The sequence below is a fragment of the Nomascus leucogenys genome, chromosome 20 (assembly GCF_006542625.1).
Source record: "Nomascus leucogenys isolate Asia chromosome 20, Asia_NLE_v1, whole genome shotgun sequence".
Lineage (NCBI taxonomy): Eukaryota > Metazoa > Chordata > Mammalia > Primates > Hylobatidae > Nomascus > Nomascus leucogenys.
Window position 1 is genome coordinate 52911036 of NC_044400.1, and position 26642 is coordinate 52937677.

Below are 26642 nucleotides of genomic sequence, written 5' to 3' on the forward strand. Positions count from 1 at the left end.
AGGCTGGTCTCGAACTCCTAAACTGAGGTGATCCACCTGCCTCGGCCTCCTCTCAAAGAACTGGGATTACAGGTGTGAGCCACGGCACCTGGCTGGTTTTGAGTTTTAGAGCTGTATGCTTATTAAATAAACTAGGCATCCTTAATAACTAAAAAAATGCCCATGACAATTTTTTATTATCTTTGGGTCAAAGTAAAAAAAAAGTGGGAAATTTAGGTCATTGCTCCAGGCACAGTTATAAAAGCTTTTACTTTGTCATTGATTCTATTAACCTGATCAGAAATTCTTAATTTTTCTATTATTCCTTCAAAGTACCTCAATAGGTATGGCCTATCTTTATTATTACAATTTTTGCACTGTACTGAATGTTTTCCACTGGATTGTAAAATCTTTTAGGGGACAGAATTTGTTTCAATTCATATGGTACCTGGAGGCTAGTAGGCTTTCATAAAAAAAAAATGTTACAGTTAACTGAAGGAGGTGCTGAAGATAGAAATAATCTTATGTTCCTTGTACCCAGAGAAGTTAGCATCTAATGAGGCAGGTATCCCAAGTTAATAATGACAATGTTACGTGAAAATGCTACTGCAAAGTTGCAGAGGAGCACAAAGAAAAGATACCTAACTTAGCCTACATCCAGAGGAATGAGTTGATCAGGAAATGCTTCCAAAATGATGACATTCCTAGAGGCGAAGCTGTAGATTCCCAGGCAAATACGGTTTATAATAAAGTTTTATACAGAAAGAACAGAGTAAGAAAAGCCAGAAAAAAACAAAACAGAGTAGAATATGTTGAGACCCAATTTTTATGTTTAGAGAACTCAGTTAATCAAAAATACCTAATGCAGGTATCTTTTATCTAAAAGTGCAGATAGGCTGGAGCAGTGGCTCATGCTTATAATCCCAGCACTTTGAGAGGCTGAGGCAGGATGATCGCCTGAGCTGAGGAGTTTGAGATCTGCCTGCGCAACACAGGGGTATTCCTTCTTTACAAAAAATTTAAAAACTAGTTGGATGTGATGGAGTGTTCCTGTAGTCCTAGCTACTTGGGAGGCTGAGGCGGAAGGATTGCTTGAGCCAGGGTGGTCAAGGCTGTGATGAGCCGTGACTGCACCACTGCACTCCAGCCTGAGCCACAGAGTGAGACACTGTTTCAATTTGAAATTACATGTGACAAAAACTCGTCTGTAAAACACATTCTCTATGCTACTAAACATTTTCAAGATTTGATACATTTTTCACAGGGAATATATATATTCTTTTTTTTTTTTTTTTTTTTTTTTTTGAGACAGAGTCTCACTCTTTCACCCAATCTGGAGTGCAGTGGCATGATCTTGGCTCATTGCAACCTCCGCCTCTCAGGTTCAAGCCATTCTCCTGCCTCAGCCTCCCGAGTAGCTGGGATTACAGGCATGCACCACCAGGCCCAGCTAATATTTGTATTCTTAGCAGAGACGGGGTTTTACCATGTTAGCCATGTTGGTCTCAAACTCTTGACCTCGTGATCCACCCGCCTCGGCCTCCCAAAGTGCTGGGATTGAGCCACTGCGCCTGGTCGGCCTGCTTGCTTTCCCCTCCCTTCCTCCCTTCTTTCCTTCCTTCTTTTTCTTTCTCTCTTTTTCTTTCTTTTTTCTTTTTCTTTCTTTCTCTCTCTCCTTCCTTCCTTCCTTCCTTCCTTTTCTTTCTTTCTTTCTTTCTTTCTTTCTCTTTCTCTTTCTTTCTTTTTCTTTCTTTTCTTTGTTCTCTCCCTCTCTTCTTTCCCTCTCTCTTTCTTTCCTTTCTTTCTTCTTTCTTACTTTTTTCTTTCTTTCTCTCCCCCTTTCTCTTTTATCCTCCTCTTCCCACCATCTCTCCCTTCCTTTCTTCTGTTAATCTTTTCATTGTTAATTATAACCATAGTTCTAGGATTAATTTACAATTAAGAAACTAACACATCAAGACACTCTTTTAAAAGAACTATGTCTTATCCAAAACTTTTCAGACTATTTTGTTCACTTAGAATATATATTTTCCTTGTGAGCCAGGCACAGTGGCTCCAGCCTGTAATCCCAGTACTTTGGGAGGCTGAGGCAGGCAGATCACAAGGTCAGGAGTTCGAGACCATCTTGGCTAACATGGTGAAACCCTGTCTCTACTAAAAGTATACAAAATTAGCCAAGTGTGGTGGCATATGCCTGTAATCTCAGCTACTCGGGAGGCTGAAGCAGGAGAATTGCTTGAAACCAGGAGGCAGTTGCAGTGAGCCGAGACTGTGCCACTGTAATCCAGCCTGGGTGACAAAGCAAGACTCCATCTGGGAAAAAAAGAAAAAAAAAAAGCAAAGAAAGAAGGAAGGAAGAAAGGGAGGGAGGGAGAATTTGTACAAGATCTGTCTCCTACTACATTAATAAGTGGGTAATGTGTTAACTCATGTCCAAAATTGAACTCTAGTCTTTCACCTTAAACTGGTTTCTCCTACAATTGTTCACATCTTCATGTATGTTAACTTTTTCCTTCCATTTCATCCGATTAAATGCTTTAAAGTTGTTTTCAATGTATCCTCTAAATCTTTTGGAAATTTTCATTTATGTAAGATATAGTTGTGTTTGGCATAATTTTGTTGTTGCTACTATCATTATTGTTATAAAGCACAAGTATGAGCAAAAGAGTAGCTGCAGTTGAGTAATCAAAACTATGGGTTGTTCTATGTCTGATGGGCTTTTCGGCAGCATTCATAAAACTTCTTTGTACTCTATATACCCGTTGGTGCGTAGGGTGAAATATTAACCATATATTGACCTATATTTAGAAGAATTTTAGATAGAAGATAGATATAGGGAAATACATAAGAGATAGGAAGAAGCAAAATGTGTTTTTCCTATTCTCACACAGTGAACACAGAGCATTTTGCCTGTGCTCACCAAAATGTGTGTGAGTTTTTTTTTTTTTTGAGATGGAGTCTCTCGCTGTCTCTCAGGCTGGAAGGCAGTGGCACGATTTCGGCTCACCGCAAGCTCCGCCCCCTGGGTTCACGCCATTCTCTTGCCTCAGCCTCCTGAGTAGCTGGGACTACAGGTGCCCACCACCACGCCTGGCTAATTTTTTTTTTTTTTTTTTTTTTTTGTATTTTTAGTAGAGACAGGGTTTCACCAGGTTCTCCAGGATGGTCTCGATCTCCTGACCTCGTGATCCACCCGCCTTGGCCTCTCAAAGTGCTGGGATTACAGACATAAGCCACCTCGCCCAGCCTTTGTGTGAGTTTTTACCCATTCACATGGGTAGGGAAACACAAGCAACTTGAAAACTAAAACTACTTTTCCTAATTTTATGCTCAATACAACACAAGACACTTCACCTCCCATCACCAAAATGTGTGGGTGTTTCTCACCACTATCAACCAGTTCTCTGGTGGAAACCAACTGGGTGTCTTATAATTTAACTTAATTCTAACACTGTCTACCTGGAGATAGCATCAAACCCCACAGATTAAGGGCTTAGTCCCACAAAACCACTCCCCACTTCAGATGCCAGTCGCAGGTATTAGATTGTCACCTTTACTTCTGACCTACTGGCTAGAAATCAGGTATTTCAAGAGCTGCTCCCCTTTGGGTTGAATTAATTTGCTAGAGCAGCTCAAGGAACTCAAGGAAACACTTTGCTTATGATTACCCATTTATCATAAAAGATATTACAGAAGATATAGATGAATAGTCAGATAGGAAAGATACATAGGGTAAGGTATGGGAAGGCAGAGGCATGGAGGTTCTATGCCCTCTGAGTGTACGACCCTCCAGGAACCTTCCTGGAGTTTCTGGGTTTCATGGAGGCTGCATTACCTAGGCATGGTTATTTGAATCTTTGGCGATCAATTCAACCTTTTTTCCCTACCTGTTCACTGGTCTGCCCAAATGCCCGTTAGAAATTGTCTCATCAAAACAAAGGATGTGCTTGTCACTCAGGAAATTGAAGAAGCCTTAGGATCTCTGGGTTAGGAACCAGAGTGAAACGTTAAATAGAATAAAAAATTCTCCTAGCCACTCTAGAAGGGTTTTTAGGAGCCCTCTCTTGGGACCTGGGAGCAGGGATGTACACACATAAATAGATAGAGAGACAGAGAGACATCTCAAATAGCTTAATATAAATGTGTCCTAGAATATTCTTTTCTTTTACTGACATCACAGAGGAAGTATCCCTCAGATAAATCAATTTCCGCTCATCTCTTACTATCTCAAATATCTCTGTTGGTTTCTAGAGCACTGGGAGGAAATTCCAATTTCTTCAAAAATATCTGAGTGTTAGCAAGACCACCAGTGACCCCAGAGATTAGAAAACAGTTGATCCTTTTTACTTGACACCAACTGTTTCCACTGACACTATTGATGTCACAGTTACTACAACTTTGAATTATCATTGTCATTTTATGTACACTTTGCCTAATCCCTGTGGAGAATTATCATCATCAGCAACGTGTCTGTTTTTTGCACTCTAAGTCCATTGCTTTGCAGACTAATGCAACTGTCTGCAATTCCTACTTCCCCTTCTACATCTCTTTCTTTCTTATGCCTGCATGGCTCCCATCTTTTATCTTCTGATTTCTCTCCTGTAGCTGAAAATTATCTGGACTTGTTCCAATAAATTTAAAATGACCCATGGCCTTAATGATCTCATCATCCACCAGAGAAGATCCAGTGACAAACAAGCAAACATAACATGTGTTGCCCATTGCTAACACCCAAAGGGGAAATTGTCACCTCTCCAGGAAGCCTGATTGTTTCCAGAGGCTGGAATGTGACAACTTGTTTTCTCTGGGCTCTCTTCTTCAGTGTCCTGCCTGACATTTTTCAGCATTCTGGGAAATAGAAGAAGTATACAAATGCTGTTCAGGTTACAGAGAATGGAAAAACCTAACAGGACCTTATCTGAGAGCACTGAACCTGAGTCACAGATTGAGTAAGCCACAAAATAGAATTACCTAATGACTGTTCAAACTAAAAGCTAATAGTAGTAGAATGCCTATCATGTGCCAGCTGTAGGTCTTACTGTTGTAAGCTCTTTGTGTGTATTAGCCAAATTAATAATGATTATTATTTATAAATAAGGAAACTAAGTCACCAATAAGTCAAATAGACTTGCCTAAGGGCACATAGCTGGACAGTGGCAGATACTTGAACTAAAGTTAGTATGTCTTGTTGTAGACAGAGGTCTTGACTCCAGGGAATGGAAGTACCTCACACAGTATTTTATTACATAAAAGTTTCTCAGATTGTGTGGAATCTAATTGTGTACATGAACATAAACATAGCACATAGAATACATTTATATGTACATATTTATACACACATACACATACATACATACACATCTGTAGTATTTGTATAGCATTTAAGAATTCCCAAAATATTCTCCCAAGCACGGTCTCATCAATCACAGCTACCACTCTAGATGTTAAATATTATCAGAATACAGAAAAAAAAAAAACAGATTTCTGAGTGTGAAGAGAGAGTTGTTCAAATTCACAGTGTTTGTAAGATTTGCCTTTAAGGCTTCTGATTGCATGACCTGGGTTTTCTTCATCACTGTATTAATATTCCTATGAAAAAGTGAAACAAAACACAAATCGGATGACTAGAAACAGCTGGGCCTGATGTATTTTATGGATGGTTTTTATGTGTTATGATTGAAGAAACTTGTCAGTTTTTCTGTTTTCATCTGAATGGTGGAAATGATTTGTATTAACTTATCTTAATTGAAACCAATTAGATTTTCAAAGGTATTGTGGTTGAAAATATAATCACACTGTGATCTACCAATTGAAAAACCGAGTACACTCATATCTATCATAGCATAGAATTAGAAAGCTTATAATACATAATGACTTGTTTGATCCAGTTTCTGTCTAAAGAATTCATACTGAAGAGAGCATGGATTTTTTCTTTTTGTAAAATGTTTCCTTTTAAAAGATGTTTTGTAAGTAATATTTCTGAACTATTTAGCATCCTGTGTGGCGATAAAAACTAAACTCAAACTGCAAATTCATAGGTCCTTTGCAGGTAAAAGTGCGAATTATAGCTTCAGGAATGATAAGTTCCAGGGACTCAGATTTCTCCTCAGGATTCTGTGTTTTGTCAAATATGACTCCTATTTTTTCCTATAATGGTTTAAATCTAGAGAAGGCAGAGAGGCTTCCTCTGTGTCAAGTTGGCAAGATGATCTTTCTATATCCAAAACTTTATCCTATTAGATCAGTAACTTCAAATGGAATCGTGGAAATATTTATCTTTCCCCAAATTTTAGAAAATATTTTTAAATTACATCTTCTTGTTCAGAAATGGGCCACCTGCCTATCCTTGAACCAGGTGGACCAGAGGTATGGTAGTTCTGGAAAAGAAATTGGGAGTATTCCCAATAGAGTAAATAGGTGAATGTGTGCTGAGCAGGCAAAATAAAACTTACATCCAGCACTGTGGTTAGCAAAAGGTAACAGATGTCTACTACAATTGTGAGTCAATACATATGGAATAAGATAAGTGGTTATTTTCAAATAAATAAATCTGCTACAAAAGAAAGAATTCAACTAAAGGTAGAAAGCTAAATTTGTAGGCATTATTTAATAGCACAGTTCATTTATGATGTTTAAATCAGTAGATATTCACACTCATATTTTAAATTCAGAGTATGTATATATATAGTAATATGATAGCAGTAGATCTGAGTTGCTGCTAAACAAATGTTTCTTTTAGAAGTATTTATGAATACTTTTAAAAGCTGTCCTCAAACTGGAATGGGATATTTCATACAGGTTATAATTTAGTGTAATTTTTCTCTTTGAAAAGAAGTTGTAAAACAGATATGTGATAATTTCTTGTGTTCTACTCAGTACCGACATTTATTGATATTGTTATTTACTTTATTTTTATAAGATAATATGATTACTAAAGCAATTATGAAATGTAGAGAGCCCAATAATGTACTTCTGACAAACTAATAACAGATTTTATTTTTCCCAATATAGCTATTAAAATTACTGAAATAATAAATATTTTCTGTCATTTATGATTGGTAATACAAAATTCTAGGATTCCTAATTTAAAATGTTCTCGTAGAGACAGCATCACAGCTAACTAATATATCATATTATAATATATAATTTTAACAGTATCTACATATCTGTATAACTTGAAATTTCACATAAAAGCAGTTTTTACTACTTTATTTCCAGAGTCAATCAATTTTCAACTATGACAAGTGTAAAATCTACATAGCTGCAACAGTCTGTATTAGCTTTAAATTTCCTAGCTCTATTTTTATTGGCAAATGTTTTATTTACCTTTAAAAAATGGAAAGTGGGGGGTGAAATATATCTAATGTAGTCAGAACAAACATGCTGTGTGTGTATGTGTGAGTTTGTGTCTGTGTGTCTATGCATGTATATATGTGCAATTATCCAATTATTCCCTGTTGTGATGTACTACCCCTTTTTCCACTAGATCATTAACTGCTATACTACCAGGGAAAGGAAAAGAGATATTACAATTATTTAAAAAAAAATACTTAGGGCCAGATACTGTGGCTCATGCCTGTAATCCCAGCATTTTGGGAGGCCGAGGCAGGTGGATCACCTGAGGTCAGGAGTTCTCAACCAGCCTGGCCAACATGGCAAAACCCCGTCTCTACTACAAACACAAAAATTAGCAGGGCTTGGTGGTATGCACCTGTAGTCCCAGCTACTCGGGAAGCTGAGGTAGGAGAATTGCTTGAACCTGGGAGGCAGAGGTTGCAGGGTTGCAGTGAGCCAAGATTGTGCCACTGCACTTTAGCCTGGGTGACAGAGCAAAATTCCATCTAAAAAAAAAAATACATATATATATATTTAGATCTGTAAGTACTTTTTTCCAATTTTTTTTTTGCTTCTGTGATATAAGTTTAGGCAATGAAATGACATAATATTACAAATTTTAGAATCTAGGTTTAAGTGGGAACATACTTCAAAAGGTCAATATGAAAACATCTAAAATGCAATTAATATCAAACATTTCATTCTTTAAGTGCTTCTGATAATTTGGAAGTGATTGTTGTAAACTAAGAAAAATACTGGAATTTTAGTTGCTGATGTGGGTTATAGTCATAATTTTTCATTACTATCCTAAGTAACTGATCAAATTACATAAACTATCTGAACCTCATAATAGTCTCTTCTTGTAAGGAGAATACAAAGTTTCTGAAACCACTAAATGAAATAATGAATGAAAAAATGTATTATAAATATATTGTAACTTTTTTCTGATTTGTTGAATTCCCTCAACTTTTTATATAAACGTTATGTTTACTTTATTTTATTTTTAATTAATTAATTTATTTATTTATTTTGAGACTGAGTCTCCCTCTGTCACCCAGGCTGGAGTGCAACGGTGCCATCTCGGCTCATTGCAACCTCTGCCTCCCAGGTTGAAGCAATTCTCCTGCCTCAGCCTCCTGAGTAGCCGGGATTACAGGTGTGTGCCACCACGCCCTGCTAATTTTTGTATTTTTAGTAGAGACAGGACTTCACCATGTTGGTCAGGCTGGTCTGGAACTCCTGACCTCATGATCCACCTACCTTGGCCTCCCAAAGTGCTGGGATTACAGGCGTAAGCCACTGTGCCCGGCCTATGTTTAAAATTTTAAAGAACTAGGTATTTGAGATTAATACAAAGTCTAAAATTGTCTTAAGTTATTAGAAGTTTTGTGATCATCTTATACTAGATATTTGTGTAAAGCATTTTATTAAGATTTCCTGGAACACACCAGGTACCATGGTTCCCCATTTTAATGAATGGGAAAACTGAGGTCCACATGGCCCAAGGTCAAATTTCATAGTTGACAATGTTTTTGAATGATAGTTTGATCTACTTTTTGAATGATAGTTTGATCTACTTTTGGTGAACTCTGTAATGATTCATATAATGTTGCAGTTTTGCAACATCTAAAATAAAAACATTTTTAACAAATCTTTATTAACTGTAAATACCTCACAATGATCCTTTGGGCTCTATAGCTTATTTGAAATTTTTGAATGGAATACTACCACTGATTAAAACAGTTTCACTATTTATATTAGAAAACAAAACATTTCCTTATGCTTTAAAATATTTGTGTTACAGTTATGAAAATGACTTTCAAATAAATTTTTAACAAAAAACAGTTATGCTAAACAAGCAAGAAAGAAAAGTAGTCAGCATTCATTCTAAAGAAATAACACAAATATCTATTGTTTTCAGCTAGATTGCAAATGCTTTTTATGAGAAAATTAATCTTATTCAGAGCATACATTAAAAAATGTAAGCATAAGAACTTCAAATACGTAGAGTTATTGATGTGCTGTATGCTTCATAAAGTTTATTTCTCATATCTTTTCTGCTTTTAATATAAAAGAATTATGCATTAAAGTACCGAGAGGGTTTTTAGATCATTTAAAATCCATTAAAAGCTGGGATATTCTTATAATTAATTTTCCACTGAGATGAGAACTCCGAAACTTGAAATAACTTACAGACGGCCATTGTCCTAGTTAAGAGAACCGTTGTGCCATCTTCCAAGAATCTTTTTACCCTCTAGTAAAAATTCAGGGTACATTTATGTCTCACAGTCAGGGCTGGGAGGCTAGTTCTTGGAAGAAAATATGAGTGGGTTCCAATTTGATTTGATTTCAATGACATTTGTTGAACTTCAGTTGTATTCCCCATCAGCTTGTTCTTTTAAATAAAAATACCCCTTGGAAGAAAGGTATTGGTAAACTCAGTTTTTTTTTTCTTTTTTTCCTGCCTTTGTATCTTTCCTGACCCTTAAAATGGTGACACAGGGCAATAAAATTTACTCTGTGGTAATAACAATTGGGAGAAAAAGTTTTATCATGGCACATCATGATGAATATTGTCAATGACATGTATTTTTCATTAGAACCGTGAATTATGTATTCATTTTTGCGAAATAAATTACCCCAAATGTTATAGTCATAAAACAACACGCATTTATTACCCTACAGTTTCTGTGAGTGAAGAATTTCTGACTCGTAGCTTAGCTGCAGTCATCACAACTTCTGATTGGTTCCACTTCCAAGCTTACTCGGCTAATGGTTGGCATGATTCAGCTCCTCTCATATTTTTGAATAAGACCTCAGTTTCTCACAAACTACTCATTGGAGGCTTTCTTTAGTTTCTTGACACATGAGCCTTTCTATAGGTCAGTTTGCAACATGACACCTTGCTTCATCAGAGTATGCAAGCAAGAGAGCAAGAAAGTACCGCCAGAAAGAGCAAGGTAGCAAATAGATGCCACAGTCCTTTGTAACCTAATTCTGGAGGTGACATCATGTTACATTTGCCATATCCTCTTTATTAGAAGCAGGTCACTAGGTCCAGTCCACAATAACAAGACTATGAATACCAGGAAGAGAACTATTAGGAGCTATATAAAAATCTGCCTACTACAAATAGTCTTGCATATTTTTCATCTCCATTTATACTTTATGAGAATTTCTTCAAATACCAGAGTGAAGGTAACAAATGTATTGTCTTTGATAAACACACACACACACACACACACACACACTCTGCCAGAAATGACTTTATCACCAAATGTTATTTTTAGTAGTATTGCCAAGAACACTAGCGGTAAAATTACACACATTCTACTAACTGCTATTTTGGGACCATATTATTTGAAACAGATGATTACTAAAGGTGTTGAGATTTTTCTAGCATATTGTTTACTCAATATTTGATAAGTGTTACTGGTGCGTATTTGGAACAGAAACACTGAAGACAGGTATAAGATGCTTAGCCAAGATTTTATGATTACATGTGAAATATTTTGACATAAGCTATGTGTGGGGAGAAAGCTATTGAGACAGAAGTCAGGATTTTTTCAAGAGGGAAGCTTATATGGTAAACCAAGCTGACTCATTACTTTAAACAAATAGATAATCGGAATATATTTTCAAGTCGTGGCGAGATCCTTGAACTTTATTATACCTGATAACAATAAAACTCTATTATATCAGTTTGAATACTGAAGTGGTAAGTTCAAAATAATATAGATGTGGCATTTGATTTATTATCCATAAAATATTTTTAGTCACAAATATTTTATTAGCACTTTCTGATGAAACTAAACACTATCCTTTGTATCACAATTTTTTTTTTTAATGCATGTTCTTTTTGTTGTTCTAACTATAGCAAAGGACTAGGATTTGGAGATCCTGAGATTCAATTTATATGAATTTAGGCAAATCATCTCACTCTCTGGTCTTTCATTTCCTCGACTTTTAATATAGTTGTCAGACTCAGTGCTGTATTAGATCAACCTCAGATGTATCTGTTCTATGGCATTGGGAGCATGAATACCTTCGGAGAAAGATCTGTATCATTCTTCATTTATTCTCTAATGGTATTTAATATGTAGGAGGTGCTAAATAAATATTTGGTGACAAATTATTATATTAATAAATATTAACATTATTTTGATATGCATTGGTTCCCATTGTTCTAGAAGTGTAATTAATCATGTTCCACATAGAAAGGATTGCTGACACCTAAAAGTCTGGCTTCTCTATCATTTTGGTTTATCAGGGATTTTTTTAATTTTTAAATATTTTTATTTTTAATATTTTAATATTAAATATTAATATTAATATTTAATAAAATATTAATATTAAATATTAAATATTAATATATTAATGTTTTAAATATTTTAGTATTTAATATTTTAATCTATTTCTTAAACTTGTGTTTATTTAATTTTTAGGTCATTTTACCCAGGAAATATATTTCAATTTTTATAAAACGTTTTATTCTCAGATTTAGTTAAGTTAAAAAGAAACCTTATTTTAGTAGGATTGTATTCTCTGCTTCAGGAGATAATTTTTATTATTTATTTATTTATTTATTTCCTAAAGTGACTTTTCATAGTTCCTGGTTCATGACAATTTCTTTAGAACTAAGGTTGTGGTAGATGCTGGCAATCACAGAAGTTGCAAATCCACATTTCTCACAACATTCCTAATCACTGAATGAACTAACAGATGCATGAACGTGTTCCTACACAAGCATATGGTAAGCATCACAGTTGTCTTAACCTTATGTTAAAAACAAATTTTTTAAAAAATTAAAAACAAATTCACCTGCTGTTAAATGTTTTGAAGGCCCTTGGGAAATTTTAAGCTTTGCTCATTAACTATTCAATTAAAAAATTACTGCTAAGGCAATGTGGCTAATCATAATTCGTTTTTTCAAGCATATACAGAGAAGTGTCATTGAAGGCATTAACTAGCGAAAAATTGAAAATATCATTTAGACTTCCCATTTCAGTTCTGATATTTGAAGAGCTTAGAAGTCATCACTGTCTTACAGTTTTTGAGAAGTCCTCGTCCAAAACAAGGAAACAAGAAATGTCAAAAATAAGGAAGCTTTTTTACATGGTTAGGCTTTGTGTCCCCACCCAAATCTCATCTTGAATTATAATCCCCATAATCCCCAGGTGTCAAGGGAGAAACCAAGTGGAGGTAAGTGAGTCACAAGAGTGATTTCCACTTGGCTGTTCTTGTGATAGTGAGTGAGTTCTCATGAGACCTGATGGTTTTATAAGGGGCTCTTCCTCCTTCGCTGGGTACTTCTCCTTCCTGCTGCCTGGTGAAGAAGGTGCCTTGGTTTCTCATCACCTTCTGTCATGACTGTAAGTTTCCTGAGGCCTCTGGAGCCATGCTGAAATAAGAGTCAATCAAACCTCTTTCCTTTATAAATTACCCAGTCTTTATAGTAGTATGTATAGGCAGTTCTTTATAGTAGTATGGAATCAGACAAATATAGTCTGAGTAATCATCACAGCCAAGAAGATCCTAAGGAAACATCACTACTAAAAGTAATGTGGCATCCAAGATAGGACTCTAAAATAAAAAAAAGATACAAACTAAATTAATTAGAATAAACTAGGTACCTTAGTTAACAATAATGTGTCAATATGTTTTCATTAACTATAACAAGTGTACCATACTAATGTAACATGTTAACAGTGGGGAAGACTAAGTGAAGGGTATCTGGGAACTCTGCATGAACTTATCAATTTTTCTGTAAATAAAAAAACTATTCTAAAATTAAAGTTTATTTAAAGTTTATTTAAAAATCAAAATTTATCAATTGAGTATGAAGTTGTCCTTTTCTAACTATTATTTTTCAGATAATTTTTTAAAATTTCATCAACAAAACTATCTTGAGAAGGACTTGTCATACTAAACCAATAGAAAATTAACAATTTTTCTACTTTGGTTTTATAATAAGCACATCTCGGGGCTAAGGGTTTATCCTATTAAACATCAGTCTCTTTTTCACTTTGCCTCAGATGTAGAATCAAAGTTGAAAAGCAAGCCCGATGCTTGTGTATTTGTCCACATCAGCACATTTCTTAACTTGAATTTACAGATATGTCAAGACTCTAAAACATCAAATGATACAAAAGGCAAATCAGCAATCAAGACAAATATTTCCTTTCAACAAAAACCAACACAAGTGTCACTATAGAAATGCCCTAAGAATTCAAGGTCAAAATATGGTGTCTTTAATTGTTAAGGGCTGTCAAATACGATCAAGTAAAAAAATGTGTCAAAAATTATGATAACATGTTTCAGACACAGGCAAAATTAACCTCCCCAGAGGAATGTGAGCTGCCAAGTAACCTCAGCTTTTCCAAAAAGAAAGTAGTTTTCACTATTGGCACATACTTGTGCAATTCTTAGTAATATACATTGAATTATCCACTCTAATTAGATTCTATACTCCTTCAAGAAATTATGTTATAAACACCAATTTTAATTTTGAAACAACAGGAATTTTGCTAGTCCTATCAGAGACAGTCTTACTGGCAATAAAGGGCTGAATTAGATATGTAAATAGTGAATACTTTGCAAATCACTGGAGTGATAACACCCTGGTAGGTGAATTACAATACAAACAATATTGTCCAAGTACTGAAACGAATTAATGTGGGCTTCTGTCTTTTATCTTTCTTTTTTTTTTAATTGGTAGAAGTCAGACTTTGTTTTAAAAAGTCAGGATCTGTTAACTAACTAGAAAACTTAGTTATGTTCTTAAGTGATACCCCTATATCTTGTTATTTTATTCATAAGTCAATTAAATTTTAATTTCAAAGAAATATTACTTTCTGGGGAGGCTCTGATTATAGTTAGAACAAGTCAAATAAATATTTTAATCATTAATCACACAAAAAATATATGAAATTTTACATATATTAAAAATGCTCAGTTTTCTCTTTTTTTTTTTTTTTTTTTAAGACGGAGTCTCACTCTGTCACCCAGGCTGGAGTGCAGTGGCACAGTCTCGGCTCACTGCAAGCTCCGCCTCCCGGGTTCATGCCATTCTCCTGCCTCAGCCTCTCCAAGTAGCTGGGACTACAGGCGCCCGCCACCACGCCTGGCTAATTTTTTGTATTTTTAGTAGAGACGGGGTTTCACCGTGGTCTCGATCTCCTGACCTTGTGATCCGCCCACCTTCAAGCACCAAAATGCCTGAACAAACAAGCTTAAAATAATAAGAAAAATTATGCAAAATACCTAAATGATTCTTATAAATTTAACTAAATAAAATCATTAAAAACATAAATTGAGTGCTCTAAAACTATTGTTTTCAGTCTGTCAAATTATCAAATTTTATATTCAAAATATTCCAAGAGAACACAACTTTTTGAGTACTTTTGTCTTATTTTAATATAATTTCTAAGGTGCAGAAAAATTATCAGCATGCTACAGGAGACTCCTGAACACCCTTTATCCAGATTAACCAGCTATTCACATGTTTTCTCACTATGTGTTTATATTCTCTCTCTCTCTCATGCTCTATATAATTATTTTTTCTGAACTATTTGAGACTACGTTGGAGATATCATGGTCCTTTGCACCTAAACATTTCAATTTGCATTTCCTAAGAAGAAGGACATTCTCTGACATAACCATATTAGAAAGATCAAAATCAGAAAATTTAACATTGATACAATAATATTATCTAATTCATTGTCCATATTAGAAAGCCATTAATCATTTTAATTACGTCTTCCTTTATATTCTATTACAAATTCCAGCTCAGGATCACGTATTGCATTTCTTTGTTTTATATATTTAGCATATCTTATTCTAAAATTATGAAGTCTTTCTTCTCTTTTTTCATCTTGACATTTTCAAGTTCTATCAGTTCTATCAGTTTTGGCTTTATATATTTTAACCTCTATTATTAAGTACATGTATATTATTAGTATCTCCCTCCTGAACTATACATGTTTATTGCTATTAAATGTATCTGTCTGTATATATGCTCTCTGCCTTGAAATGTATTTATACCGTTATTATTTTAGCCATCTCAGCTGGTTTTATGATTAATCCTTTAATGTTTACCTTATTTTACTTTTATACTACTATGTCATTACGTTTAGAATTAATCTCTTGTAAGTAGCATCTAATTACTTCTTAATTTTTATTGACAATGCCTTTTTTTAAATTGGAGTTTTTACTTCATTTACATTTTGAAGTACTATTTGCTTTGATTTCACTTACATTTAGCATACTATTTGCTATGGTTAGTGTTATATTTACCATTTTGCCATGTCTTCATCTGTTTTGTTTTAGTCTACTCTTCCTTTATTTCCTTGATCTGTTTTTGTCAATCAAATATGCTTAGTATTTTATTTTTATTTATTAATTAGCTATATTTTATGCATTAGTATTTAGTCATTACTTTAAGGTTATAATATGTATGTTTTTCCAATCTTATTCTTATTAGAGTTAATATTGTACTAATATTAACTGTGATTAATTATAATTGAGTAAAAATATATACATATTTATTATTTCCTATATTCCTAAATTCAAATTACATAACCTCGTGTCATTTCCATTTATCTTGAGAAAAGAAAGTTCTTGTCATTTCTCACAGTGTAGGGCATAGATCTGCTAGTGATTGATTCAGTGTCTATTTATCCAGAATTCTAATATTGGTCTTCACATCTGAAGAGTATTTCTCTGAATCTACAATTCCGGGATAACAGTTTTATTGTTTTTTTCTTTTAGTCCATTGAAGGTGTTGTTCTTTGTCTTTTGGTTCTCATTGATTCTGATAATCAGCCAGATAATTTATATCATTGTTCCCTCATCACTTTTTTCTGAATATTTTAACATCTTCTTTTTATATTTGGCTTTTAGCAGAGTGATTAGTAATTACTTAGGTTTGATTTACTTTACAAATGTCTTGCTTGGGATTCATTTGGAGATATATGCATTTCTTAAAATATGTGGCAACTTCTGTCCAACTTTGTAATACATACATACCACCTTTATTGTAGCATTTGCTATCTTTTCAGAGCACATTGATGCTCAATTTTTTATTTCAATTTGTGTTATATTCATTCCTCATATTAGTTCTAGAATTTCCGTTATTTTAAATATAGTATTTATTTCATTGTTGAGATTCTGCATCACTTCTTTTACCATGACCATAGTTTTCTTTTAACATGAACAAATTTACAAATGCTGCTTAAAAGCCATTGTCTGCTAATTCCATCATCTTGGTCATTGTGGAGTCCATTTCTCTTGACTTTTTTTTTTTTTAATAATGGTTGATGTTTTTTGTCTGGTAGTATTTTATTGCATACTGTACATTCCAGGTGATTTATTTTAAAGTTTCTGGGTTTCACTGTTTTTTTTCTGAAGACAATTTTTTATTGTTCTAGCAGGAAGTAATTTAACTGTACTCAAACTCTGAATTCAATTACCTCTGCAGAGGTTAACACATGTGATAGCCCCATTCATTCAGGCTTTCAGCTGTTCCTTCTGGATAGGAATATTGGAGTCTCCTCAAAGCCTCAAAGCATGCACACTTTATGGATGGAGTTTTTATGCAGTTTTAAGGGCTCACCTTTCTTTAAGCTTCTGCTTTTTGGGTTTTCCCATTCACTTTAGATACTCTATTAGTCTCATATTCCATTCATTGACTATAATCTAATAAGATTGTATATGTCTCTGCTTCAGTTGTAGCCACCCTACACAAGACGGACTAGGAAGTGTCTACTCCATTAAGAAGACATTTAAGTTCAAGTCTTACAGAGTTCTGTCGTTCTTCAAGAATCAAATCTTGTATAGTTTTTCCTGCTTTTTTTCTTAAATAAATTCTTTTTTTTACTTTTCTTGTCTAAAATGTATAACTGCCACATGCAAAATAGTTTCTTATAAAGCTACTTCATCATTACCAGTAATATGAACTCAGTGACAATTTAAATTAGGTTCACAGGAAAGGAAGAGCAGTGTAATGGCCAAATAGAAGGCTTCATTGATTCCCCCCACTTCAAGGACACCAATTTAACAACTATCTACAAACACACGCACAAAACAGCTCAAAAAATTAAAAAAAAATCATATGAGGACTCACAGTACATGGTTTTAACTACACATCACTGAAAGAAGCATTGAAGACTGTAAAAAAAAAAAGAGTCTTGAATCACCACAGCCACCCCTCTCCAATCCCCCAGCAATGGCCACATGGCACAGCGAGAGAATTTGAACTCTTGGGAGAGAGTGAGCACAGCAATTGTGAGGCACTGCATTAAACTCAGTGCTTCCCCATCATAGCAGAAGGCAAAACTGGGCTGACCTCAGCTCCTGTGGAAGGAGTATTTAAACCAGCCTTACCTACAGGGGAATCATTCATCCCAGGATTTGAGACATGAGTTATGGCAAGTCTCACCAGCACAGGCTAAAGGGCTCTGGGGCTCAAAATTAACTTGAAAGGCAATCTAGGATACAAGAACTGCAACTGCTAGCTGAGTCCAAAGGAAGAATTAAGCTCAGAGCCAGTGAACTTGGGGGACACGAAACCTACTGACGCCAGCCAGGGTGGCTAAGGGAGTGTTTGTGCCACCCCTCCCCAAATCTCAGGCTGCACATTTCCTGGCTTCCAAAAAGACAACTTCCTTCCACTTAAGGAGAGGAGAAGGAAGAGTAAGAAGACTTTGTCTTGTATCTTCAATACTAGCTCAGCCATAGTAGAATAGGGCATCAGTCAGAAGGCCCGTTTCCAGACCCTAGCTCTCAGATGACATTTCTAGACACACCCTGAGTGAGAAGGAAATCTACTGCCTTGAAGAGAAGGACCCAGTCCTGGCAAGATCCATCACCTGCCAACTGAAGAGCTCTTGGGCCCTGAATAACCAGCAGTGATACCCAGGCAGTATGCCACAGCCTTGGGTGATGATATGGTTTGGCCCTGTGTCACCACTGAAATTTCACCTCAAATTGCAATCTGCATGTGTTAATGAAGGGACCTGGTGGGAGGTGATTGGATCATGGGGGCGGTTCCCCTCATGCTCTTATCATGTTGGTGCGTGAGTTCTCACAAGCACTGATGGTTTTAAAATGTGGCATTTCCTCATGAATGCTCTCTTTTGCTGTCTTGTGAAAAAGTTGTTTGCTTCCCTTTTGCCATAATTATAAGTTTTCTGAGTCCTCCCCATTCATGCAGAACTGAACATTGAGTCAATTAAACCTCTCTTGTTTATGAATTACTCAGTCTCAGGTAGTATCTTTATAGCAGTGTGAAAATGGATTAATATAGGAGAGACTCTGACACTTGCTGGCTTCAGGTGAGACTTAGCATATTCCCAGGTGTGGTGGTGACAGATAGAGACTCCTTCTACTTGAGAAAAATGGAGAGACAAAGAAAGGGGACTTTGTCTTCTACCTTAGGTACCAGCTCGGCCACAGGGGGAGAGCCCCAAATGGGCTTTTGGGGCCCCCAATTCCAGGAATTGGCTCTTGGATGGCATTTCTGAACCTGCCCTGGACCAGAAGGGAGTCCACTGCCCTGATGGGTGAGTCCCAGACTAGGCAGCATTCACCACGATCTGACTGAAGAGCCCTTGGACCTTAAGTGAACACTGATGGGAGTCTGGAAGAACTCCCCATGGGCATGTGGCTGTGGTGGCCATGGGGAGAAGCTCCTTTGACTGTGGAAAGGGGAGGGAAGAGTATAAAGAACTGCATCTCATAGTTTGAGTGCCAGCTCAGCCATTGTACTATAGAACACCAGTAGGCTTCTCAGGTTTTTGACTCCAATTTTTGGCTCCTGGATGGCACCTCTGGACCTAATTGGGGCTTTCAGACACTTGCTGTGCTGAAGGAAAGAACAATGGCCTGACTGGCCTGTCTACCTGCTGATTGTAGAGCCCCAGAGGCTTGAGTGAAGATAGGCATTAGCCAGGTAGCGGTTACAGCAGGCCTTGAGTGACATCTAGTGGTGCTGGCTTCAGATCTGACCCAGTGCAGTTCAAGTGGTGGTGGCCACAGGGGTGCTGCGTCATTCCACCTCTGGCTTCATGCAGCTCAGAACAGAGAGAAAAACTCCATTTGTTTCAGAGAAAGTTAGGAAAGAGAACAAGAGTCTCTGCCTGGTAATTCAGAGAATTGTTCTGGATCCTATCCAAGGCTACCAAGGCAGTACCTCTACCAGTCTACAAGAACCAAAATGTTACTGGGCTTGGGGTGTCCCCTAATGCATATATGGCTTAGATCACAACACCTAAGTCCTTTTAAATACCTAGAAAACCTTCCTGAGAAAGACGGGTACAAAGAAGCACAGACTACAAAAACTGCAATAAATTTCTAACTCTTCAATGCCCAGACACAGAGAAATATCCTTAGGCATCAAGACAATCCAGGAAAACACAACCTCATAAAATAATAAGGCAACAGAAACCAATCCTGGAGAAATGAAGATGTGTCACCTTTCAGACAGAGAATTCAAAATAGCTGTTTTAAGGAAACTCAAAGAAATTCAAAATAATACAGAGAAGGAATTCAGAATTCTATCAGACAAATTTAACAAAGAGATTTCTAGTCCAGGGCAGGTTCAGAAATGCCATCCAAGATTCAAAGAAACAAGCAGAAATTCAAGAGTTGAAAAGTGCAATTGGCATATTAAAGAATGCATTGTCTTTTAATAGCAGAAATGACTAAGCAGAAGAAAGAATTAGTGACCTTGAAGACAGGTTATTTAACAATACACAGTTAGAGGAGACAAACAAAAAAAGAATGAAAAAGAATGAAGCATTTCTAGATCTAGAAAATAAAAAGGTCAAATATAAGACTTACTGGTTTTAAAGAGGAGGTAGAAAAGAGATATGGATGGAAAGTTTATTCAAAGGGATAATAACACAGTTTCCCAAACCTATAGAAAGATATCAACATCCAAGTAAAAGAAGATTATAGAACACCAATCAGATTTAACCCAAAGAGGACTACTTTAAGGCATTTAATAATCCAACTCCCAAAGGCCAAGAATAAAGACAAGATCCTAAAAGTGACAAGAAAAAAGAAACACATAACATATTGACAATGGAGATTCAATACGTCTGGCAGCAGACTTTTCAGTGGAAACTTTACAAGCCGGGGAGAGTGGCATGATATACCTAAAGTGTTGAAGAAAAAAAAAGTTGCACCATAGAATAATATATCTGGTGAAAATATTCTTCAAGCATGAAGGTGAAATAGACTTTCTCAGACAAACAAAACTTGAGGGATTTAATCAAAACAGTTTCTGCCCCTACAAGAAATGCTAAAGGGAGTTCTTCACTCAGAAAGTTCACTCAGAAATAAAAGGGTATTAATGAGCAATAAGAAATCACCTGAAGGTAGAAAATTACTGGTAATATTAAGTACACAGAAAAACACAGAATAGTATAACATCATGACTGTGTTGTATAAACTACATATTACCTTAAGTAAAAAAACTAAATGATGAACCAATAAAAAATAATAACTACAATAACTTTTGAAGACACAGTACAAGATGATATAAATAGAAATAGCAAAAAGTTAAAAAGTGGAGGGACAAAGTTAAGTTGTAGAGTTTTTATTGGTTTTCTTTTTGCTTGCTTGTTTGTTTATGCATCCAGTGTTAAGCTGTTATTAGATTAAAATAGTGGGTTATAAGATAGAATTCACAAGCCTCATGGTAACCTCAAATCAAAATAATACAACAGATATACAAAAAATAAAAAGCCAGACATTAGAACATACTACCAGAGATAATCACCTGCAGTAAAAGGAAGATTGGAAGAAAGAAAAAGGAAGAAAAGAACACAACATAATCAGAAAACAAATGACAAAATGACAGGTTTAAGGCTTTGTTTATCAATAATAACATTGATATGGTTTGGCTGTGTCCCCCAGAATCTCATCTTGAATTTTAGCTCCCATAATTTCCACATGTTGTGGGAAGGACCCATTGGGAGATAATTGAATAATGGGGGCAATTTCTCGCATCTGTTCTCATGGCAGTGGATAAGTCTCAAGAGATCTGATGGTTTCATAAGGGGAAACCCCTTTCACTTTGTTGTCATTCTCTCTTGTCTGCCATATGTAAGATGTGCCTCTCACCTTCTGCCATAATTATAAGGCCTCCACAGCCACGTGGAGCTGAGAGTCCATTAAATTATTTTTCTTTATAAATTACGCAGTCTTGGATATGTCTTATCAGCAGCATGAAAATGGACTAATACAAACATTGAATGTAAATGGACTAAACTTTCCAATCAAAAGACAGGGTTGCTGAATGGATGAAGGAAAAAAACAGGACCAAATGATCTGTTACCTACAAGAAACACATTTTACAGCCTGAAAATAAAGGGATGGAAAAAGATATTCCATGCCAATGGAAACTAAAACAAAGCAGATGTAGCTATATTATATAAGGAAAAATAAATTTCAAGACAAAAAACTGTAAGAAGAGACAAAGAAGGTGACTATACAATGATAAAGTGGTCAATTCAGCAAGAGGGTATAACAATTTTAAATATATGTCTACATATATGCACCCAGCCCTGAAGCACTCAGATATACAAAGCAAATGTTATTAGAGCGAAAGACAGAGATGATAGACTCCAACACAATAGTAACTGGTGTCCTCAATACTCCACTTTCAGCACTGGACAGCTCTTCCAGACAGAAAATCAACCAAGTAACATTGGACTAAATCTGCAGTATAGATCAAATGTGCCTAATAGATGTTTACGGAACACTTCATCCAACAGCTGCAGAAGACACATTATTTTCCTAGCACATGGATCATTCTTAATTATAGACCATATCTTAGGCCACAAACAAGTTTTAAAACATTCAAAACATTGAAATAATATTAAATTAGGTTCACATGCTAATCTAGGCAATCATCCAATATGACACACTTTTTAAACATTAAAACCAGTTTCATTAACAAACATATGCACACTGTTCTAAATTTAAGAGTAATAAAGTATGGATTTGATTTACTTCTTAATTTTTGTATTTATGTTTAAATTTTTAAGTATTTAGAAGATACATAATCTCTAAGAAAATTTATCATCTCAGGCAAGCTGAGAATCTTATTCCAGACTAATTGAGCTTCTATGTCATGTTAATTATTCATGACAAGACAAAAGTGAAAACCAGGCTATGGGTTTATATACATCAAACCTAGAAACAAGGGCTCAAGAAATTAGGTTACATATTTCTACAATGATTCTTGATAAGCTACAAAAGTATTCACATTGAGGTTTTTTTTAAGGCATTATAGAGATGCTGGAAGTCCATTTCTTCTTGTAGATAAATTTTCACCATTGTAATTTCTGTCTCCTGGTTTACGATATATCCTTAAACCTTACTTAGAATTACATCTGCATCCATATTCCTACACTTACCAACTCTTCAACTAATAATTTCAAAGTCTGTTGGAGTTCCTCATCATTTAAATTTTTTTCTCTAGCTATAAATGTTAACATTAAATTTAAATGTGTTTTTTTTTATAAAAGTAGTTTAAATGCATTTAATTAGATCCCAAATACCTCTATGCCTGCTTCTTTTGCTACAAGTCTAAAGTTATGTTAATAATATTATGGATAGTTTATGTGGGATAAAATATAGATGTACATTATTTATGATAATAATTGCTTTCATTGAACAAGCACTTGTAAGACATAAGTATATTTATCAGTAATTTGGTAATATTTTTCACAACAAAGGAGGTACTGCTATTATCCCTATTTCATGCATAGTGCAAAGAGAAAATAAAAACAGTTCACAGACGTTGTGAAATAACAAAGATCAACAGTACATGGTGTCCCAGGTAGGGGGCAGGTGCAGAACCAGAGGATGTAACAGATCTGATGACCAGAAGAAAGATCCCCGGCTAAAGGAACTAGGTCATAATCAGAGTGTCAGGTCAAGTGTTTACGCATATGGCAACAGGATAGAGATAATGTTATTTCAAACATAGTGCAAATTTGGGGGCTGTAGCTCAGTAATGGCTCATGTCTAGTTGCTAGAATTAAGGGATTAGATAAAATAGAAATGCAATCGTTTTGAACAATTTGAATCCATAAATAGTGGACAGAATTTAACAGTTGGAGGTGAAGTTGCTGTAAGTGAGAAAATTGAAGGTGTGCAAAAGCAGTTAGCTACATAATTTATTTTTTGAAATGAATCATTTTTCACGAAAAAAGATACATACACAAAATCAATTTGCAATAGTTAAATATAAATACTGATATTTTGACTAAAAGCAAGGACTTAAATGATCCCAACTAGTTAAAAATTAAACCAGGGTTTATCATTGTAACTTATAATCCTTTCATCAATGAAGAAAAATTAGATCATGCAATGTATATGCCTAAGCATAAGATGACAAAACATCAATAATCAAATATATGATTAAAAATAATAATGGTTAAAACATCTCGTTAAGCAAAGTGAAAGAAAATTTAAATAAATCTGCAATGCAGTATGAGTCTTGTTTGTGGATTATTAAACAATCTATTTAAAAAATTGGAGTCTTAAACACTGGATGAAATGAAAATAATTGAGTAAACTTGTTTCTAAACTGCTGCTGAAATTAATTCAAATGTTGTGGGGAAGATACAGTAAGTAGAATGAATATCTATATCCTCAGAAAATCACATGCATTATATAAAATGATTACTATGTAAGTAATGGCATTTTGAAATCACACAGTTCTGAATCATGCTACAGATTATATTATGTTTTTTAAATATAGAAGCATAAGATAGGTAAGATATAAATACCTTTTCAGAGAACTGAATACATTAGATACATGTTAAAATATGCACATATATTGGACATATTGAATATAATAGAATACATATTTTAACATATGTTATATATATCATGCTCTGTGTTAGGGTAAATTATGCGATATATTTTATTGCATCAACTTTTCTAAAATGTGATTTTTAAGTTTGAAATAATCATTTAGATAACTATCATTTATGCATTGACTTTCATGTAACACCAGCCAGTCATGCTGGTTTTGCAATCATTTTTCCACACTCTAGTTTACAATACTTTAAAAATTAGTGCTATGAACATATTAGATCAGCAAATATATGTTGCGGGAATGAATTAATAGATGAATAAATGGGTTCATGAGGTAGTAGGGATGCTTTCTCTATCTACAATATGTTTCCTTCTAATCACTGATAATTAAATCTCTATTCATTTTATTGTTGTTGTTGAGACAGAGTCTCACTTTGTTGCCCAGGCTGGAGTGCAGTGGTGCGATCTGGGCTCACTGCAACCTCCACCCTTGGGATTCCCACTGCCTCACCCTGCCTTCAAAAAAACACAGTTTTCTCTGTCTTCTACAACACTATATAGCTTGATTTTTTTTCTTATCTCACTATCTCTTCTCAGTCTTCCTTACTTGCATTCATTCCTTCAACAGTCACCAATAGTCTGGATACATCTTCTCTTTGTATGTAGGTACCACTAAAATGTACCTTCAGATTACCATGTCTAAAAGAGTACTACTGATTTTTACCAAGAAAACTCTCCCAAGATGCAGTCTATTCATGTCATCTCCAACTTATTAAATATAATCACTATCCACTCGGTTGTATGGTTAAAAAACGGCATCATCTATGATTCCTCTATACCTTCTGTATCTTCTCTAACTTCAAAACAAATATCCAATCTGACTGCTCCTCAATGTTAATATTTGTGCCAGCCTAACATCCAAATGCAACTCCCTCTAACATCACTCTACTCTTGTATATATTCCAGTAACCATTTTTTTCTTTTTTTACAATATTCTAAGCATATTTTTTTGTTTATTCTCTGGTCATTTACACTTAATGGTTCTTTCTTCCAGAAATACTGTCTGTAAAATACTATAGTTTCATTTTTTATATTCATATTTTCAATTAAATGTCTTCTCAGGGAAAATGCATTCAGATTACCTTAGCTAGTACATTTCTCAAGCCATGTTACATATTTTATACTGCTTAATATTTCTGAAAGCCACAACATTAGTTGTTTTAATTTTTTAACAAATATAGTATTTATTTGACTTAGCAGCAGTAAGAAGGCAGGGATTCAACCTGTCTTCTTCACCTTTTAATTCACTGTGCCAGGACAAGTGCCTGACACATAACAGTGTTTGATAAATATTTGTTGACTAAGAAAAAAAGAGTAGGCAACAAATTTTAGAGGTGAGAAATTTTTGAAAATGTTTGAGTTTGAGAAACTTCCTTTTTGAAACCAATTATTTCGAAACCAAGCATTTATTATGAAAACATTTAGCAGTAATGTTTTACAATCTTAGAGAATAATGAGTAAACGTGTTTAAATAAAGTTGGACTTTTTAAGTATCCAAGACAAGTGCTTGGAAAAATGGTTGCTGTGTAAATACTATTTTCCTCCTCGAATGCTGTCTACTTCACCATGTATAGCCCTGCAAGCTGAATTGCTTCTCTTTCTCCCTCTTACTAGGCTTCATATTGTTAATCAGTTAATTTTTTTTCTGTCTCAACATTCTCTCTGTTCTTTGAATTCTTCCTTCTGTGTACAAATATTTCTGAAATCAGTCATATTATAAATAGAATAACAATCTGCCTTCTTGAATACACCCTCCATCCTTTTTCTTGCTCTTCTTCACTAAGCTTCCTGAAGAAAATATTTATACAATATTTCCATTTTCATAATTTACAGTCAGTCCTCATTTAATCAAAATCTCTTTAATATTACCTGTCTGCCTAAGTTTCAATTATTTCTTTGTGAAATTCAGTGTATTCTTTGTGGCCACCTTATGTCTAATGCTGCAATATGCAATATTCAACACCGTTAATTTAATTTCTCTCTTGTCACATATAGCCTCTTCGTCTACTGGGTTTTTAAAATTCTTTCCTCTCTTTGGCTTCGTACTATACTAGTTTTACTATTACAACTTTTTCTGACCAAATTAGCATCCTTTATGGCTCTTTCTTGCTGTCTCTGTATATTGTGGGGACCTCCTAATATACTTATTCTCTTTCCTCTTCTTTTCTAAGTTAATATGACATCAACTTTAATGGCTAAAGCTAATGTCCACAGGCCTGAACTCCAAACTGTAAATTTGTGTTTCCTACCTCACTAAGACACTGTGTAAACAAACTTCCAAACACCAGGAAGATGCCTCTTCTCGAACAGATAAAGATAAGAATAGGTATTCAAAATGTCATCTTCAATTTTTCTGTAATACCCCTTTAAAAATATCTATTTTTCTCTATAGATTTTCAAAAGAACTTAATATTTACTTTCTCAGAAAAAAA